Consider the following 20,528-nt stretch of genomic DNA (forward strand, 5'->3'; position numbering starts at 1 on the left):
TTCCTTAAATAGATCCGACCGCGAACATACGTATATTTTGAGGGTTCCTCTTGTTGAATTTCGACACTATACAGTATGATTATTTACAAACTTTACACACTTTTGCCGCATTAGCCACACAAGATGGAAAATCAATGAATGCACATAATAGAGCCCTCGGTAAACAGATTTTATTCTATACCGAAATCGGATTATGGTCTCACCGCGTGGTGCTTTTAAGCGGATTACTTGTGATTCTTCGACACAAAGAAATTTCCTCACTCTTGATGTCAATCTTATCGATGAGAGAGAGAGCAAACTACGTCTGTCAACAAACTGATATGTCTTAATTTAGCGAATTCAATTCGATATCGGGAAAAGGGAGAATTAATATCAACTATATGATCAAATTAATTGGGCAGACAATTATTTTCTGGCAGTAGAAGTTTCATATTCCTGACTTTCTTCTGTCCACGCTAGAGTGGCTGGTCGACATACAGAGTATTCAACTTTATAAACACATCAATACTTTACCAACACAGATTTTCCATCTATATAATAGGTAGTATATATATATATATATCTCGTCTTTTATGCGTTTTTCGTTTTCCTCGGGAGAATTTCTATCTTTCTCAATTCACTTCCATTTCGGTGAATGGGATAAATTGATAAAAATAAACAATACAGGATGTCATCTTTGTCGTCTCTATACAAAATGTGTTTCACCATTCATTGTTACCGAAAGAGTACTTCCCACTCTTCAAGATACAAGAAGCTCTCCTCTATCGTTGGTTGGCTGTATGATAACACTGATACATATAACTAAAGGAAAGAAAATGTGTGATAGCAGTTCAAGTGTTGGCAATTCATTCTACTTGAATAATTCCTCTGCAAAAGCATACTGTCACTGATACTCGGGGAATTATGGAGAATTTAAAGAAAGCCACTCATGCGAAAATGATATTTAAGAAAAGTGATCGTATAACCAATTTCTTCTACCTTCACATTCAGAGAATGTTGTGGGATAAACTGTCCTCTCGAGGAACAATACTTATCTCAAGCAGTGTATCGCAATCTTCAGCTTGATTTGCCGAAGAGTAAATGTTCCAAATATTCTTACATGTTCTGAAACACAGAAACTCTTGGGTGCAGAGAAATTGAGACATTAGTAAGAAAATGTGAGCCATTACATTTATTCCACAAAATTTATTATGAAGAAATCTTTCCCAAACTGTATGTTTGACACGCAATGTGTAATTTAAAATGGTTAGAAAAGCTTCTCTAGAACACATAAAACAACTCAAAAACACACTGAATTGGTGTTAGAAACAAACCTCGCTGTGAACTTCGTTGAAGCTCATTTTCTGCGAAAATGATAATTATAATTTTCAGAGAGAAAGATGACAGTTTATAATTATATACTTATGCATAATTACTCCTTCAATTTACTTCCTGCAAATTTTCATAGGAGAGATATAAAGTATTTAATAAATAAATCCTATTAAAATGATCTAATGAGCAATGAGTATTAATTTACAGAGTCTTGTCTGAAGCTCAAAGGAAAACAGAAATACAAATTCACTTCCATTTCTATGGGTGTGAAGGAGATGATGAGAAATTTAATTTAGTTCTTTCACTTTCAACAAAATACTTTCCACAACAATTTTCGATCTCTTATCCAGCATATTTTCCTTCCGTTGCATTGAATACAATTGAAATGCGGCGGAAGTGATTTGGCACGATTGTAAGTAGCTCAGAGAGTGGTTGCGTGCTTGGGTTTGAGGTGAAAATACCTGTATTAGTGCCAATAACGCGACCGTGAGGTGAAAGAAGTGTGCTGGATGAACATTCTTTCAATTGAGCGTACCATTTTTACTGACATGCTTCCATTCGACCCAGTATCAGATCTCCAGTGAGAATCCTATTTGTCGCGGCGCCGGAAGAAGTGTGTGAGTGGACAAGTGGGGAAGGGTTGCTGGCGGTGTGTTGGAGAGTGAGACAAAGAAGTCAACATAGGGTGCCCTCAGTCGGTGTTGTGGTGCCCCCGTGGGGGAGACTCCGCCACTCCGAGGTCCAGCAAGCCACGATGGCCACCGGAACCGGAGCTGCCTCTCGAGTCGCAGTGGGCAGACGGCATTACCGAGGGATACTGGGATCAAGGTGGACCTTGGGTATGTGCAAAACTATCAATTATTGCCCATCTCCGCATCCCACAGCAGTCGGCCATTCCCAATCGATTGAGCCCTCATCTCCAGAGACAATAGCGCCCATTCTCCTTAATTAAGTCCTCGACAGTATTAAGTATGCCTGATTTACTTAAGTACCCGTAATTTTGGCTGCGTCTCCCAAAAATAGATACCTTCTCGGCCGGTGAAGGCCTGTGATTATCATCTAAGTGTGTCCGAGAATATCCATGAAAATTTCGTCCTACCCAATATCGATTTCTCTCCACCTTTTCGTAATTGACTGGGCGATGGTGTAAAAAGCATGATTTATTAGCCTTCGATTAAATCGAGGTGAAAATGATTCATATAAAATTTACAGCGCCAAAGCTGTCATCATTACTCGCGAAAAAAATTTGAATGAATTATAAAGTTATACTGTCAACAAAAATAAAGCAATATTTGATACGATTTAATTAATCACAGCCAAGAAGAAGGACCTTGAACATAACTTTGCGTATTTCGTTGTTTTTCTTTCTCTTCAATCAGAAGATTATGAAAAGTATGATAAAGGATCCTGCATATATAAAGGATAACTCATTTTGCAAAGCAAAAAATTGATTTTTTTTTGTATTCGGCTTCAATTTCGAATCTGACTGCAAAATACCATAAAACCCCATTACAATGGGCAACACGTGCATTTAACGGCCACAAAGGATGAAAAACTATATATGGATGAACCACAAATATCATTTTGCGCCAACAAATTAAAGGGCATATTTTTGGACAAAGTTTCCCTCTGTGAAATTAATATTATTTTAACGTGACAAATCTATTGTTTGATATAACACAAAATTTGTAAACAAATATTTCAGTCAGGTTTTGTCAAAATACGAACAATTTTAATAGTCTAACTTTTATTTTGCTCCCCTATAATTATGATTAATTCTTGTTTTTCGGACAAAGATAGAGAGACAACTGAAATGGCGAATGTATGCTATATGTGCAGTAGCACTTGGAGCTGTAATTCAAACAATTTAACACGTAGCCGAACCGCAGCAAAGTAGAACAAAACATTCGGAATGTTTGACGCTTCTGTGCACGATAGAATCACCACTCAGTAGTCGTGAAAGTTAAACAACCGCAATAATAGATGAAAGTATCATGTATTGAATGTTTAAATAAATTGAAGCGAAATTTCTAAATCAATATAGCACCATTTCACACTGGCGCTGTGCATAAAAAGTCGTCCAGACATTCAAACTTCGAGTTTCTTTTATTAGAAGAGAATACAAACTCACATTTATTTGCATCTCATTCGTGTGCATATACTCACAGGATGGTGAAGGAAGAGAAATTTCTAAGGATATTCACCATATTTTCATCTGTGAAGGCTTAGCAAGTGAAAGTATAATATAATTTTTTCAAAGTCCTCTCGCGAATTTTACGTGAAAATCCCAATAGTCATCATTTCCCGGAAGATGGTATCAATAAAAAAGAGGCCACAGACTCTCAAGTTAAATGACGTGCATATAAAGTTTATTTTATCGATGTTTAATAAAATTCAATTCAAATAAAAATCCTCTAGATTGAACTGTACTGCAGAGGTTGATAGGGAGGAGCTTTTGGGGGAAATGAAAGCTCCCCTCTATAAAGTACAATTGTGAATTACAGTTTATACGAGCAGCAACAAAAGTTTACGGGCTTTTCGCCTGTAGGATAGTATCAACAGGGAAATTTGCAGAATATTTTGCAGCGCATTGAATTATTTGAAATTGTGATACTGTTAACAAAATATCATGAAATTGTTACCAACGGACGAGCTTTCATTAATTATTGCATTCATAATTCCATATCCTGATAATGGCTGAAGAGCTTTAGGGAGCATCATTGTTGGGCTTCTATAATGCCCCTTATGAATTTGGAATGAATATAATTGCTTAAGAAACAAGGGTTAACAAAAGCTCTCCAGAAATTTATAATATAACTGAGGTTGGAGTGAATGGCGAGAATCTGTGTTCGTCCGCTGTTGATTTACCGGACGAACAGCATTCATCCACGCGATGCATATGCATGAGGAATGATTTTGCGATAAATCCCGTTTAATAAACGCAAACTCCTACAAATGTGCCACTCGAAGTGGCTTGGCCGCCCCTCAAGAGCTTTGTATAAATCAGAAACCGACTTGGTGACCTCATAAATAAGCTCACAATTGGTAACTGTATCCATTTTAGATTGATTCATTGCGCCAAAAGATTCAACTCCCTTCTGTCATCCCGCCCGGCACGCAAACTGCAAGATAAATAGATTCAACTCTCCTTTCAATTGCACTCTATTGACCTCTTTCTTCTTTCACACTCCAATGACTACACCTCGCATTCGAGTCACCATCTTGCAGTCACAGGAAGTTGAGAATAACGCAAAGAGTCAATTAGATTCTGAGTTGTTTCTTTCTGAAACAGTCTCAGAACTGTCTTATCCACTCAACTTCATGCAGATCTTCCTCTTGCATTTGCACTCTTGAGAAGAAATAAAAAGTCATCTGCAAATTCATTTGAATTTCAAGTTCGATTCATCTCGAGCTTCATCTTAAGACCCATAGCCATTGAAGCATACTCAATTCATACATCATTTTGGTTTAAGAGATGACGATTGTACAAGACTTGCTAGAGAGATGCGAATGAAAATTTTATTCTCAGCCAATCTATCCGACCGAAAAGTTTGGAAGAAAATTTTGCAGTTTATATATGTACATTATAACTTAATTATCATCTATTGAGGCAAGTTGAAGAATAAGACACAGAGAAATGCTAAGCGAATTAACTCCCGGAATCATCGAATTTCATTTCGATGGATTAAAAAGCGGCGGTAGTATTAATTCCTCTGTCTCTGCGAAATTAGACTCTCCACCCAATATAATCTTGATTTCATTTGAAAAGAAAATCTCTTAATGAGCCGCTTTTGAGTGTGATTTCCTTCTCTATTTCGCCTCTTATACGAAAACTTCATTCAATTTACGAGTGGAATAATGAAAATTTTCATCATTATACCAAATGCTGAATCGATGTATTTATGATATTGGAATTCTTGTGCTTAAATATCCAGATTTTGCAGTTTTTGGTATTCAACAATTCATGATGAATCTTTAGAGGTATGAAATCTGATGAATTTATATTAATTATAGAGCGAAATGTAGAGCTATTCATGGCATCTCTCATTATAGTCGGACACGATCATAATTACGTTGTTATATGTTCTTGCGCTAAACCGTTTCTTACATAAAAATGTGACTTCTTTTCAAGGAGCACGATTACCAGATGCAGTGCTACAATGGCAGAAAACTTTATGATATTTTTAATTAAAAATGCTACCAAATGCTGAGAGGAAAATGAGAAAATCCATTGCGTAGCATATTGTATTATGTTTATCTTCTCTGCAGTGGCTTTCGTGTGACTTCCAAGTCTATTTACCTTGAGGGATTTGCCATCAGAATTGTCTCTGCATGACTGTTTATCTCACATTTAGTAACTATTGAAGTTTACTTTAAAATCATGTGAAGACCCTTAATTAGTTCTATTGTGTGTTTGTGTTTTGAAACCCAATTTTTGAATGCACTTTCAAGTACATTCTTATAATCCTATCAACTTTGTTGTGCTTCTGAAAGCACTTCCTATCGAATGTGGAACAAGAGTTGTTGAAAAATTTTGAAATATCCTCTCAACCTGACTTGCATATTAAACAACTCATAATAAACACTTCAAATGCGACAAGGGGAGAAGTTTACAGATGGTAAAAGTCTGTGAAAGACCAATAAAACACCCAGACAATCGTGGAATAAGAAGGCTGAAGTGGGCAAAATACGGAAGTTTATTATTTTATATATTCACATGTCATTCACGTATTAGGGAAATACCAAAAGCAGCATGAATTATTGCCAAATTTATGTGTGTCTTTGACGCTTTTCTTCCATTTTCTACATGCCTACCCCACGTCTTTCCATGCTAATGTTAACAAAATATCACGTTTAAGCCTCAGAAGGAAAATACATTTCATGCCATCTTCTGTGCCTCAGCAGAAAAAAAATTCCTTATATTCGCCTCCTTATTTGGCATTACCGGTGGAAAAGGGCCAATGTTGAAGGTGAAAAGTACTCTTCATTTTGCCTCCTTCTCACCTCATGACAATTTATTTTGCAATTTTTTCCCTCCTTCCCACATTGTCATCCCGAGTTATGGTGTCTTGAGGGTGCTGAAGGTATGGAAAGAGACCCTCCAAGAGGCCCATCCACCCTCATGAAAAGGTCAAACAGTTGAAATTACTCACTCGACAGGTAACATTTCAACTTTCTCCCGCCAAAGGAGCTCCATTAAAACTTTATCGCATTTCTTTTCATTTTCTTCGCACACCGAAAGATTGGGCGAAAAGTATCGCGAATAAATATATACGAGCTTAATTTTATGCTAAACTTGTGTTTGGACGCGAATAATGAAATAATACGACTTTATACAATATATATTACCAGTGGGGAAATGACCCATAAATTTTGAACAAAAGGGACACACTTTATGGTGCACATCTTGTTCTGTATTAATCTCGTTTGCTGCTTCCCAGCACAATTATATGGCTCTTGAAAAGATAATGAGATGTTGATACATGGGCAGAATTTATTAGACCAGCAAGTTTTCATATTTAGCATGAATTAGAGTTAATGTAGCATTATTGTAATTGTAAAATTTTACTGCTCTGTTATCATTCTGTATCAGGAGACACATTCATTTCGCTGGCTCTTCATTAAAAATACCCAAAACTGTAGCACTAGTGGACTTTTGGCGCAGATCAAAAAACCATTATTGTAGGTAACATTGCAAATTAAAATAGAATAAATTCTGAGAAAATACATTAGTATATATCTGGTCATGGCATTATGAATTATTTGTCTTGGGAGCTTGACAAGAGCTCATGCAACTAATGGAAACAATGCTACACATTTTCCTCGGCGAACTTTACCCCAACAAAAAATGTTATAAATGGAGGTTCAGGATTCTCCTGAATGGAAGCGACTCAATTCGAAACATTCGCATGGAGCGTCTGTTTTTTTTCGGGTGAAAAATGGTTGAAAAAAAGGCAATAGATGTAGAAGAAATCATAAAACGAAAGCAGCTAAAAAACGTTCTCTCTATTATCATGTGTGCCGTTTTTTGTGCATTTTATAACAAACATAACATTTCTGATCACACTTTTGATGCGCAATATATAATTCACATTGTTCCAGCATTGCCCATAGAAAGATCCTTCTAAACTCTGAACCATGCCACTACATTCGCACTATGAAAGTTGTTTAAATGATTGAAAAGAGAGCTGTTCGGATGAAACATCATCCATACTCGAGTATGCAGTGGATACAAAGGGGCACTGTGAATACCATATACTTGCATACATAATGTATTGGAAATTTATATGTTAGAGATGATGATGCGGATGCCAATATTGCTTTTCGGGAATTTGATCGACACAGGTATACACTGGAGAGCTTTGTGCAATAACGCTGCGAGATAGATTAAAAGTTATGGGAAAGATATTCCACAGTGTATTTGTCATACATTTTTAAATTTCTTGCGTCAGAACATTAAAGTATTATCTGAAAATGTGTGAAAAAAAACTTTTGAAGTCATGACAAGTAAACCAAATTGTGAAGTCCTTTGACAATATATAGTCTACATTTTCTCTCAGTGCGCTGGACTCGAGCATTATTACAAAACAAATAGAATTAACGTGCTCAAACAGAGAACGAAAATTGATATTGAAAAATGATTAGAGAAAATGAAAAAATAATTCTTCGTCTGACAAAAAGTTGAGTAAAAAAAAAATACGAAGAGAGCATAAATCCAATTGGAAGATTCCTTTTTTTCCAATTCCCCCACAATTCATATTCCACTTTTATCTCGTGGCCGAAGTCAATTCACAGGCGAGAGCGAGGGCTTGAGAATTAGATGGTCGACTTGAGCCGTGATTTATAGAGTTGCAAACTTTTCCATTTCTACTGAATTTTTCTCCTAGCATTCGGGACAAACATTCTCTCTGCGGTTTATTTAGTGGAATGGAAAAGGTCGTCAGGCTATTATTGCGAGTAGAGGGACTTTCACTAAATTATATCTTCACACAAATTTGTCCTCCTAACCCCAAATATTTTCCATCAATTTTATTATACATACATCACATAATAGTATCTTCAGCTTTGCTCTGTGGGGGTGACTTTTGTCGAAGAATCGAGCCTCACTCCCGAGGTACAATGCCAGCATCCGAGTGTAATTCTGCGGAATGCCACCGAGAGGGTAAAGTTTGAGGGATACTCTTGGAGGGAGGCTGGAAGTTTGGCAAAGTTGCGGGTGGCACTAATAAACATATATTTCCACAATACAATCAGTGCACAATTTACACTTAAATGAAGCCTTCCTCGCCGATATTTGTAGTGCTCCTCGACTTGAGAACAACAGGTGATGGCGCGTGTGATTGATTGCTCAGCACTCGCGACTGCCTCTTGTTTCGCTTGAACAGTGACGTGAACTTTTTCAGCATGGCACTACAGGCTGCTGCCCACTTGACGGAATCCGAGAAGAATGTGTAGAGGATGGGATTGATGGCGCAATTGATGAGGGACAGAATCCCGAATGAAAAGTTTAAAACCCAATGGTAATTCTCGTACAACTCGTGGTGCAATTTGATCAAGAGGAAAATCCATGTGGGCAGACGACACACGAAAAACACGACAATTATCGCCACAACCACTTTGAACATTTTCAATTGCTGTGCCTTTCGTGATTTGTTCGCAACGGATTTACCCACGGAGCCTTTGGCCACTTCAGGCACTGCCGCCTGTGGATTTTCCGGGCTTGAAATCACTGAGTACGTTGTTGTCTTCCTCTCGCTCGAGCTCTCGACAGAGCTGGGGTTCAAAGATGCTCCACTGGGAGCTTTTATCGGTTTTCTGCGGTTCCAAATTTCCTGGGCCAATTTTCCATTGAGCCAAAGGAAGAGCAGCAACAGCGGCACAAATACGAGGGTGAAGAGGAGCCAGTAGTAATAGCCAGTTTCGTCCTTCTCCGTTATGCAAAGGGCACCCTCTCGCATCTCGTAGCTTGTTGCATTAGAGCCAGACACAATTATCAGGATATCCACGATGAAGTACGAGGAAATGAGCGGACTGGCAATGCCTGCAATACACCGGAAATCACTTTTTCCTATAAATATTAAAGGCACTCTCTCAGCACGCAATGGACTCAATCAACCCTATAACCGGGAAACCCCGCATTAGCATCAATACTAACTTATGTATGAAGTTGAAAAAAGCGATAAAAACTAAGTTAAAAATTTATTCCATTCCCGGTAAATGGGTTCAAATAAAATCTGTCAGACGATTTTCAGAAGCTTCTATTGGGATTTTCATTTGGAATTCATGGGGAGAGAGTTTCAATCGGAAATTTTACTAAAAATCTGCAAATTCCGCACTTTTTTGGTAAACACTCAACTTACTGGTATTCTCATAAATGCAGCGATTCAATATTTATACGTATTTTAATCGGATTGCATACATTTTCATCGGAAAATATGAAAAAAGGGGATTTTTATTCTCTTCAAATTAATTTAAAGCTCTGTGTGGACTGTTTAGTGACGTTGTTGGGTCAAAATAATAAAATGTCAGTGACTTTTGTGAACAACACTTGCATTAATTAACCGAATTATTAAGTGGTCACTATTATTCTCTCATCAATATCACTTTAAAATGGTATTAAATATATAGTTAATTTGATTATGTTTGAGGTAATTTTGAACTCGAGTTACACATGTAAAATTTATCATGCAATCAAAGGAGTAAGATGAAATTAATAAGGGTATTTTAATAAGCTCAATTATTATTTCACCCAATACTCTGACCGTGCAATAGCCTAATAAGATTGGTGGTATGAAAATGCTTGTAAAGTCTCTGCCAGTTTGATGTTACGAGTCAGGATTTCATCTTGCAAGCTTTTTTATAACTTCAACCCTATTTTCCGGGCAATTACCTGCCGACACGGCCCACAAGAGGATGATGTACGTGCAGCAGAAGGTGATGCTGGAGCCCCAGGTGCCCTTGACGGTCTTAAAAATGGCCATGTAGCGGTCGAGTGCGATGGTGACGAGTGTGAAGCTGTTGGCCAGAATGGCCGTGGTGGAGATGAATGCATTGAGGGAGCAAAGTGCGTCCCCGAGGTGCCACACTTGCGTCATGTACGTGGCAAATTGCGATATGTATGCACTGGAGGTGATAATCCCCGTGACCAAGTCACTCACTGACAGGGACAGGAGGCAAGTCTTGAAAAAGAGTCGCAATTGTCTCCTAATGTTCACAACAATGGCCGTCACGTTGCCCAGGATAACAATAAATAGCAATGGTGCCACAATACCCAATAGGATGCTCCTCTGTGACACAGTCAGTATTTCCAAGGACTTATCCACAATTATTTGCTGCATTCTTTCAGCTTTGCTTCCTGCTCACTGCATGAATTTTTGCCACTGCTCTTTTTCGCCACACTTAATCAGCCATGTTATCTCGGCCGCGCCTTGTTTACTGGCCCAACAGCGCGGCAAAAAGCTAATTGATATCTCACTTAATTAGAATGTTTTATGCTGTTAGTTTCTCTTTGTTGTTCCACTGATGCTACATGACATCCTCATGTCTTTCGGGTAATTTCGCCGAAATTGAACACTCCGGTGGTGTATTTTTATCATATTTCACTTCTCACCCCTCGATTCTTTGAAAGTTATCTGAAAAACAAAGGTACACCACCCGAAAAAATGATGAATACACCTTTTCAGATTCTACTGTGACATTTTTGATATTCTATTGTAGACACAGAGAATTAAATTGAAATGTATGTATTCAAGAGTTTATCTCCTATCCATTACTACAAGTAATACCCTATGTTGAGCCAAAGACATGTTGCTCTGGGATTAATGTCTGCCACTGTAAAGTGAATTGGCGGGAAAAAGGTACAGTGTTTTCACAGAATGCTCGAGATGTGCCGTACTAAATCAAATTCTGGCGAGAGAGAGAGAGGAAATTTTTATCTACGCTCACATAAAATATTTAATAGGATCGATTTTCTCATATATCTCTTTTGGGGTATTCATAACTCGATCTTTGTTCCTATCTATGGTGTATGGTGTGGGAGGCGCTGAAAAAATAAGCTCCAGAAATACACATCCAACTGACGACGCCAAGGAATTCTACGCCACAATTGAATAGATGACGAAATATGCTATGTTCATATGTATGTAAGAAGGCAGCGTGGGGATAAGGCGAATGGAAAAAACAGGATTGAGGTCACCTCTCTCATCTCGTCCAACTTTATATCGCCCTTCGCATGCTGTATGCACACGATATTCTTTTCCAACTTTCCTGTGCTCTTATTCACTGCAATGCATATCTCGCTCACGTTTTGTTCATTTTCAATGGATAGACGACGAGGGGTAGATGTACTTATCATACCCAAGCCATCCACTGCACAACATGAAGAATATGGTAAATGCGGAGCTGAGATGAGTGGAGAAGTGAAGGGACGTTGGGACAGACATATCCATATGCCGCATGGACAGCAAAGAAAGCTCTCTCACTGCGTTCCACTTTTATGGCATTTTTCAAACTGAATTTATCAAGATAATATGGGGTTTTGAGAAAATTAAATTCATTCTCTGTATAAACTTCATTTCATTTCCACTTTCTTCAAATTATGCCAATTTCTATTGAAAATGCTTCTCAAAGAATATGCTATGGCGGGAATACTGAGGCTACAGCTATAATATTCTCCATGCACGGCTCATATCTCTTCAGATCTGTAGTTTCATCTTCAGTTACACTCAAACTTATCTAGACAATACCTGCAATTTAAAAGATATTTATTGCGATATAATCACCTTAGTGTATTCCAAGTCTTCTTCCTCAATTCTTTGGCACACTTGAGATGCCTCTTTTAATAATTGCTTAAATATCATCAATTGAATTGAAACTGTATATTTTTACTGCAATCAAAATCAAACACACAGAGCATTCCGGTTTTCCCTTGAAGAAATAATTAAGCTTTACGCAAAGTTGAATGATTGATTTGTTGATGCTCATCAGAAGCACACAGTCTTTCATAACTGAGTAATGTAACTGAATTATTCTGTGTAATTATGCTTAAACTGCAATTCTTTGACCCATAAGAATGTCGTTGACTATTCACAAAATACGTATGAATATTTTCAACGAATAAAATGAATTTGCAAAATTTTAAATGACAAGACAAGAGATATTCATTAACAAATTTGAAGAAGATGCGTAAGAGAATTCCGCCGCAAATCCATCTTTATCGCTCGAGATTCCAAATGACTGAGTACATTTCATTGGAAAGATGTTTCCGAAAGTGCTTCACAGAGTGAAATACTTTGTAGCACTCTGCCAGTACCTTGTGTTGCCTTAGCACTTATCATCGCTATTATCATGGCGCACATCACACGGCACAATCCGTGAAATAGAGAGGCGCGGGAAATTCTCTCCACAGATTTTGCCATTCATCCCCCGTCATTTGATTTCACGCCATTAGACTCTCACCACCCTTGGCACTCAACAGATAGTAGGAAGCACATGAGGAGCTTTCAGTCACATATTTGTTACGGCACATAGGCGCTCGGAGTGGGACTTTATCCAGCAGCAAATAGAGAATTATGTACATGTGAACTAAAATAGGGTGCTAAATATGTTTCACTTGTCTACTTCTATTATGTATAATGTTGCATACCGTGCGACTGGTGTGGAAGGCGTTCTCGAAGAAGGGGTTCTCGAATGAGCGAGAAATGGCTGATGTTCAGTTAGTGTAATTAGTGCCACATTAATGCGATGTATGCCAGTAGATTACTGAAACCCACCCAAGTCGCACTTCTGTCCCACCCCTGCGCCACTGTCTCCGGGGAGCGACTGGGGCGTTTAAGTGAAATTCATGCGATATAATAGAAAATTTTACCACCATGTTTTTATCGCACACAATTTCGCCCACGCCATTCAGGTGCAAATCAGAGGCAATTAAGTGCTCATCACATGATACATATACGTACTGGGACTACGCTGTGAACACAATTGCAGCAATTTCGCCTGAACTCTGTGGTCTGGATGTCATTTGGCGCGAACACTCTTATTTTATTCACCTGAATCGCACACTATCACTCCGCCACCAAATGGGGCCGTATATCGCTCAGCTATTTGAGCGGGAAAATTGTCTGAAACACACCACAGAGTACTATCGCCTTTAAACTATCAATATTTTGCCTCAACCGACGAAAACATCAAATCGGCAACGACGTATTTCCTCCACTAAAGCAACCCAGTCAGCAATGAAATTGGGAAAATGGAATAAAGTTTAATCTACTGTGAATTATTTATCAGTGAACTATAAATGCATTTAACAATTTACCTGTTTAATCTTCCTCGCTGCAGCTCCACTTCATAACATCGCTGTGCATTTCCCCTGCAAACACCAACAATAGTCTAATTGAAAAGTTTATTCAGCCATTTCTAAATTCACTCTCTGTTTTCCAATCTCTGTGTGAGACTGATGCATAAAAAACAATTTTATATTGTTATGATTTATATTACTTTCCACCGGAAGGACTTGTAAATTTCAATTTAAAAATTTTATTCACTTACACGATTACTGACTTTTCAAAAATCTCATCATTCCATTCACTGTGAAAAGTTTTATGTGCAAAAAAATTGATTAAATCAAACTTGAAATATCGTTAAAAAGTTCCATTTGGAGTAACAAAATTGTTTCGTTATCTAAAACAGATTTCTGGACTTTTTCTCCTCTTTCTTCTCATCAAAATACAATACATTTGGATTTTTTTTCCGTTTTAGTATATTACGAAATCCATATCTAAATTTCAATTAGTTCTCGTGTGTTTAAGCCATGAGTTGTCGCCATCAACAAGAAATTCCGTGCCAAATGTCCTGAATTTCCGCCAAATTCACGCTAAAACTTTATCGTCCGAGCAGCAGCATTTGCGAAGATTGCATAGGAAAAATCCACTTTTCAGCATTGTTCAACAGTTTTTTCTTCTTTTGAGCAGCATCCCACTTTTGCATTTCACACATTGAATATTTAATGTAAAACAAGACCAGAGTGAGGGGAAACACTTTAGTAGCTACAAAGTTTCTATTATAGTGTTGAGAGTACATTTATTGATTTATGCGTCCGTCCCGCTTCACCCGTGAAATGGGTGATGCGGTGTTATGCTCGTGAGCGATAAAATGTAATGCGAAAGACTTTAATTTAATCCCTTTTTAATTTATTGGCGATCCCCAAACTCTCAAGTCTGCACGTGTCTCACTGGGGATGGGACTGGGGGGACTATTGTGGGGAGAGGGCAAGTGAGATTGTCTAGTTAAATTACAAGTCAGTGCAGAAGTATCAAGAGGGCAGGTTTGGGTATTCTCAAGTGTCTAATTACTTTCTCCGATGGCTCCGTTCGCTACAAATGAATTCACCAGACATAGACGATTAATCAAATTATTCCACTTAAACGGAGATGAATCTTAATTTTTTCCAAGAGTCTCATCGAAGCGTCGCGCACCCTTCCATAAAACTCGGGAATCTACTTGAGTGATATTTTCCCTTAATTTTTCGCGATTACTCAGAATCGCCACATCAAAGAGTGAAATTAATTGAATTATGAGACCACTTTGTGATATATTTTATCTGTGCTTTCAAAGTTTTGATGCCTAATTGCTCTGGCAAAAGCATAAATTAATCAAAGTCAATTATAAAGAAACTTCCTGACTCTCTCCCCTAAAGAGGTGGAAAAAGTATTTGAAATCAATCAATTTTCAAATGACAATCAGAATACAAATGCGTCTGTGCGATATTTTCTCAAATTGCCCTTTTTTGGAATTAGGGAGAGACGCGATGGAGCATAATTTCTCAAAAATACCGTAACAAGGCGATCAAAAAGCGCTTTTCGCTATATGGTGGATCATTATGAATTGCGAAAAGAACAGGCCGCGTGCTTTTTTCTCGCTTAACTTTGGGTAGGAGGGAGAAAAAAAAATCCGATGTCACCCCAACTCGCCCCACTTTGACTTTGAAAAAGAGAGACTTTTCGTCTTTTGTATACAACTTGTTTAGCCCCATAGTACACATAATGTAATGTACGTATATCAATAAGCGGTATACAGTGTAATGGGAAATTTATGAATACATTTACTCCACCAAAAGAATTTGGCCCAGTTTACGCTTTTGGGTATCATGGGCGAAAATAGAATTGTACGGTTACATAATGGTGGAGGAGGGCGAGTATCGCAAGAGATTTTCTCCTTCGCACCCATGCAAAGGCGGTAAGAGCTCTACGCGTGATATAAAACATAAAAGCCCTTTCCCTACGATGAACATTGCAAAGATTCTTGTGAGCAAACAGCCATCCTGAATTCCTCCAACCATATAGCAAGTGACTGAAGAAAGAGGGGTTATCAACCCCACAGCTGAGATGTACAGCCTCCAAAATAATCCCCACATTCTTCTCATCCGACCTACAGTTTTTCCCACCGCGCATTCTACCCACTTCTTGCAAACTGCAAACAAATTCTGCAAATTTGATTTATGAGCATCGTCTCCTCGCAATGAACTTTTGCACACGGATGTTGTGCACACTCGAGGAAAAACAAGGAAAAGCTTCTCATTCCCCAACACACAGGGAATCTGGAGAAAACGCATATGAAAGACCCTCCAAGGCACAGTGAATATGATTCAATTATCTCCCATACTCGCTGTAGGCAAGGAAGTTTTCACTCTTTTTCCCACTCCCACCACTTCCAAACAATTTCTCATACATACTTTCAATAATTTAATTTTATTTCCTTCGTGCCTTCAAGAAAATTCCACGGAAAACTTTTCACTTGATTAATTTAGAGCATCAGCGGGAAATGTATACTCTTAATTTCTGAAAGTGGATGCATGTTGCTCAGATTTTCGCGTTTGTTGTGCAGAATTGCTTAATTGGCTCTGACATACATCCTGAATCCTGACAAGTCTGATTGACATGAATCAAAGAAAATTTGATTTTTCCCTTGAAATACAGTTCAGATAAGATTTTTTGAGCTGTTATCCATATGTTAACTGTATACAGTAAAAGTGTATGTTAATAAAAGTTTATATTACTACGCCAAGTTTAATTAATTAACTGACGAAGAGAAAAACTCTTAAGTAGTCGAGGATAAAATGCTCGAATTTTTTTCTGTGTATATATAAAGTTTGTGGTTAATAAATTTAATTATTTAATACATATGGAAGAGCAAACAAAGAAAACATTTAAGATTTGTATAGTCTATTCCAACAGTCAGACTTTTTAATTGAAACCCCACCACCGTTGATCCCCTAATAACTAGAATACATTTGGAGCAACAACAAACAGCTACAAGTTTATTTGGTGTTTCTCACAAAAATACCATTTCCAGCGAGAAACTACTGCTGAAGATGGTCTTTCTAAATTTAACATTATATGGGAATTTGGTTTACAGATGCTACTTCTCCAAATGAGAATGCCATGAGATTCGCCCATCCAAAAGACGTCAGTTGAACCAACATTAAATACATCTGCATAAACGTGAAATTGTATCAAAGAGACAATACTTTACTTGAACATTTGTCTCCATCCACTTCACATTATGGCAATAATCATAAATATTTACGATTCCATCCGAGAAGGGGCGTCCTTTCGTGAAACCCAACGCCACCCAGAAACCCAATGTTCATATTCCTGTGCACAATTTAGCGGAAGAGCGTCCATTTATCGAAAATTTCGCTATCTGTTGTATACTAAATCTTACAAGCTTTCAACTTCAGCTCATCCCATCCTAGCGGGTCGAATTATTGAAAGAGATTCCGAGCAGAATCCCACACAAAATACGATTAAATAATTGAGCTCAAAGTTCCCAAAGGAGATTTCAATTAATACCAATAGGTATTATGCTATATACAACGCTATTCACTGGAAATACGATTCATATACTACCATAAATAATTCCCGGTATTTGCTGTGAATATCATGTTGTTAATTACAGGTAGTGAAAATGAGTAAATTAAATTTGAATGGTTATTACAACTGTGTAGAAAATATTCGTGATTTTCCATATCATCTTCGGATGCAATTCAGCATTATTACTGAATGTGAAATATGTGTATGAAAAGTGCAAATCCACTCGATAAATATCAATGCATCAGAGTTTACCGACAGTAGTAAATCTGCCCCAAATATACTAAATATTTACTTGCAACTGTACAATTTATCGTGATGAACTGTGTCAATATTTGTCAGTGGCTAAATGGTTATGTAAATATTACCGGGAATTATAGATGCTATCCCATTGGTAAATATGGGAAATTGTTCAATTTCAGCGAAAATGACAAATTTCGTTTGAATACTCCTTGAGCGAGTGGCTCAGCAGACGAATCAATAAACCTCTTCTCGCTTGCCAAAATGTGTCACACATTGTAGATTTTCCCATTTGACACTTTATTCAAAATTCACAAGGATCATGCTGCTTTCCATTTTGCACATTCCAGCCACTTTTGTCCTTGGCGCCTCACAAAGGAGATTTTATCCCACCACCATTTCTCGTCTGAGGCCAAGATGAATGGTAGAATGCATTTAAGAAGTTAATTTTATGATGTTTTCGCGCATAATTGAATTAATGTTGTCTCAAATACACTTAAATTGTTAATGTTCACACTAAAATGCACTAAAAACTGTTTCAGTTTCGAAATAGCGAGTCAGTGACAATTGCAAGTAAATTGCTTCAAGTGATCAAAAGAAGTTGAATCAGTGAAGAGAGCTTCTGAAAGAAGAACTGAGAAATTTTCTAAGAATGAGAATAATACAACATCCTTCGCATTTGAAAATAACAATTGGATTCAAAATGTTGGACGACACTGTAAATTTACACGTCTTACATTCGAATTTATTTATTCTCACTGAGCTTCAATTCGCGTTTTCCGCTCAGTATGGCATTGTCACTGAAATCTTTAGCATCATTCTTGATTTGTGTCTCGATGGGTGTAACGGAGGCGGAAGGGAATCCTGAATATTGTATGAATATCACCTACATGTGCCACCGGAAGGAAAAGGCAGAAGAGGGAGAGAAAAAATCATTGTGTGAGATATATTTCTCAATTGAGATATTCCACCATGAATATCCTCCGTATGTTGTGCTCCACCGTGCATACACAATTACATAAGTCAAATTCCGTTCGCACAAACTCCACAAACTCGTGAAAATTCTTCACACGCAATACACAAGACGGACTGATACATGACATATCACCTGACACCCGGGATTTATTCGTATACAAGCAATTATTTCTGATATAGCAAGCACTTTAAGGACACGGCATGTCTTCTAGTTTAACACGATTACATGAAGACTCCGTATTCACATTCACATTACGCACATGCTAACTCACTCCCTCTTTTCTTTCCTTTTTTTTCTCTCCCTCTGGAAATTGGCAATAAATTGTTTCGTGCGATGTAAAGCAGAAAAAAGAGATGTATATCATAAATTACTAATAACTGTTCATAATATGAAGTTGAAGAAATTGATAAAGTTATTTTTCTCCCTTTCTATCTGTAATTTATGTTTTTTTCGACCAGCCAGCATTATGAAAAGAATATCGTACACCCTCAAGTGTCATCGCCTGAGGGAGAGAAAAACTCATGATATACGAATTCGAGCGCAATAAAAAGAACCATCATCAATTTGAGAAGAAAATCTCACTGGGTGTCCTATTTTATCCCACGAGCCAGTGTGAAAGTGCGATATGTCACCAAGGGAGGAAATTACAATAACTCATGTATCAATTTATTCATGATACTGCGCTATGGACCATGTCTTTGGTATTAACATAAATCTAAGTCTTTCTCGCAGAATCACATATTGCACATTAACACTTTAAGAAAAGTCTATGTGAGGATAAATGACATCACGTTCCTTGAATTTATCCTCCAACACATGCACATGTCCGCAAATTTAAAGAGCATCACAAGATATATTATTCAATTAATTACTCCTATGACGAGATAAAGATAAAAAGTATGATGTATGGGGGTCATTTCGCTGAAAAATTGGGTGAGCAGACGGGAAGCTTCAAGAGCAAAGTCAATGAGATATTACTGAAGCTTTAAGCTTTCCCGTCAATTCTCTGCACATAGCAATATATAGGGAATTTCAGGAACCCCTTGTAACATTAGCACACAAAGTATTGTTGTTCTCCTTCTTTTCAGCTCACTTCCATATATACCTACATATGTACGTATATAAATAATTTTGAAAAGTGCAGCGGTAATGTTCTTAAATAAGGACATAAATTATACAGAATGATATGAAATTTGTCAGGGTGGATTTAATGTCGCAGTCGAAAGAGGATTGAACGAAGACGATGAGTACGAAGCGTCGTATTACATAATTTCGCTTCGGAATCATTGAAATTACTCAACGCTCACCCCTAGGCAATGTCAAATACATTACTCACGGAGGAATAATGGGCGCCCACGATAAAAAGAATTGGAAGAGGCGCATTGGGGAAAAAACACCGTGAATTCTTCTGGAAAGTCGTCTTCCTCGGGTAAATGGGTGCATTTAATAAAACCCGTGTGCGGGTGCAAAAATACACTGGCAAATGATATCGAGGAGTTATGAATTTTATGACGCTACCAGCCGAGTAGGGACATCATTTGTCACTGAGGCGCCCCATTGGAGGATGAGCAGCAGAGTTTAAGCACCCCAAATGTACCGACTTGAGGACGTTTTTGTCTCCAGTCTGACTCATCTGCTTGGTATGCACGAGAGTGCGGAGACTGTTGTGTAGCTCAAACTTACGCTGTGCCCTAATTGATGTCAATTACACTTTTCATCATAGCATACATATTTTCCTTCCACTTATCCTAACAGTTTATCCAACTACCATCTGAGGTGTGAACTCACTCCATTGCGCTGTTCCGTTGATAGAAGCCTGACATGATAGCTTTCACCCTGGCTGTCAAATTAGTCCAAAATGCCAAGACTTTTGCAAAACATTGCGCCCCGAAATACACTTAAACACCCGCTTTAGCTGGAAATATTTCCCAACAGGCGCTCGGAGATTCAATGGAAATTCTATAAATCCCCAAATTACTACATTTTATAGTTGGTGGGAAGCACGCTCTGTGTAATTCAATCACTTCACAGAGCTCCGCATAGACTCAGGGTGGAGTTAACACTCTGCATTGCTGTGATCTATTTCTGGATACTCAGATTTTCCCTTTAATAGCTTTATTCAATAAATCCAAAGA

General features: G+C 37.8%; 1 protein-coding gene across 1 annotated transcript in view; it reads left to right on the forward strand.

The window, feature by feature from the left end:
- LOC132257481 (uncharacterized) overlaps positions 1 to 20,528 on the forward strand; it is a 43,847-nt gene that overhangs the window by 14,387 nt on the left and 8,932 nt on the right. The gene's annotated exons all lie outside the window — the stretch shown is intronic.

Source organism: Phlebotomus argentipes, unplaced genomic scaffold, assembly GCF_947086385.1.
Source record: "Phlebotomus argentipes unplaced genomic scaffold, Phlebotomus argentipes genome assembly scaffold_4, whole genome shotgun sequence".
NCBI lineage: Eukaryota > Metazoa > Arthropoda > Insecta > Diptera > Psychodidae > Phlebotomus > Phlebotomus argentipes.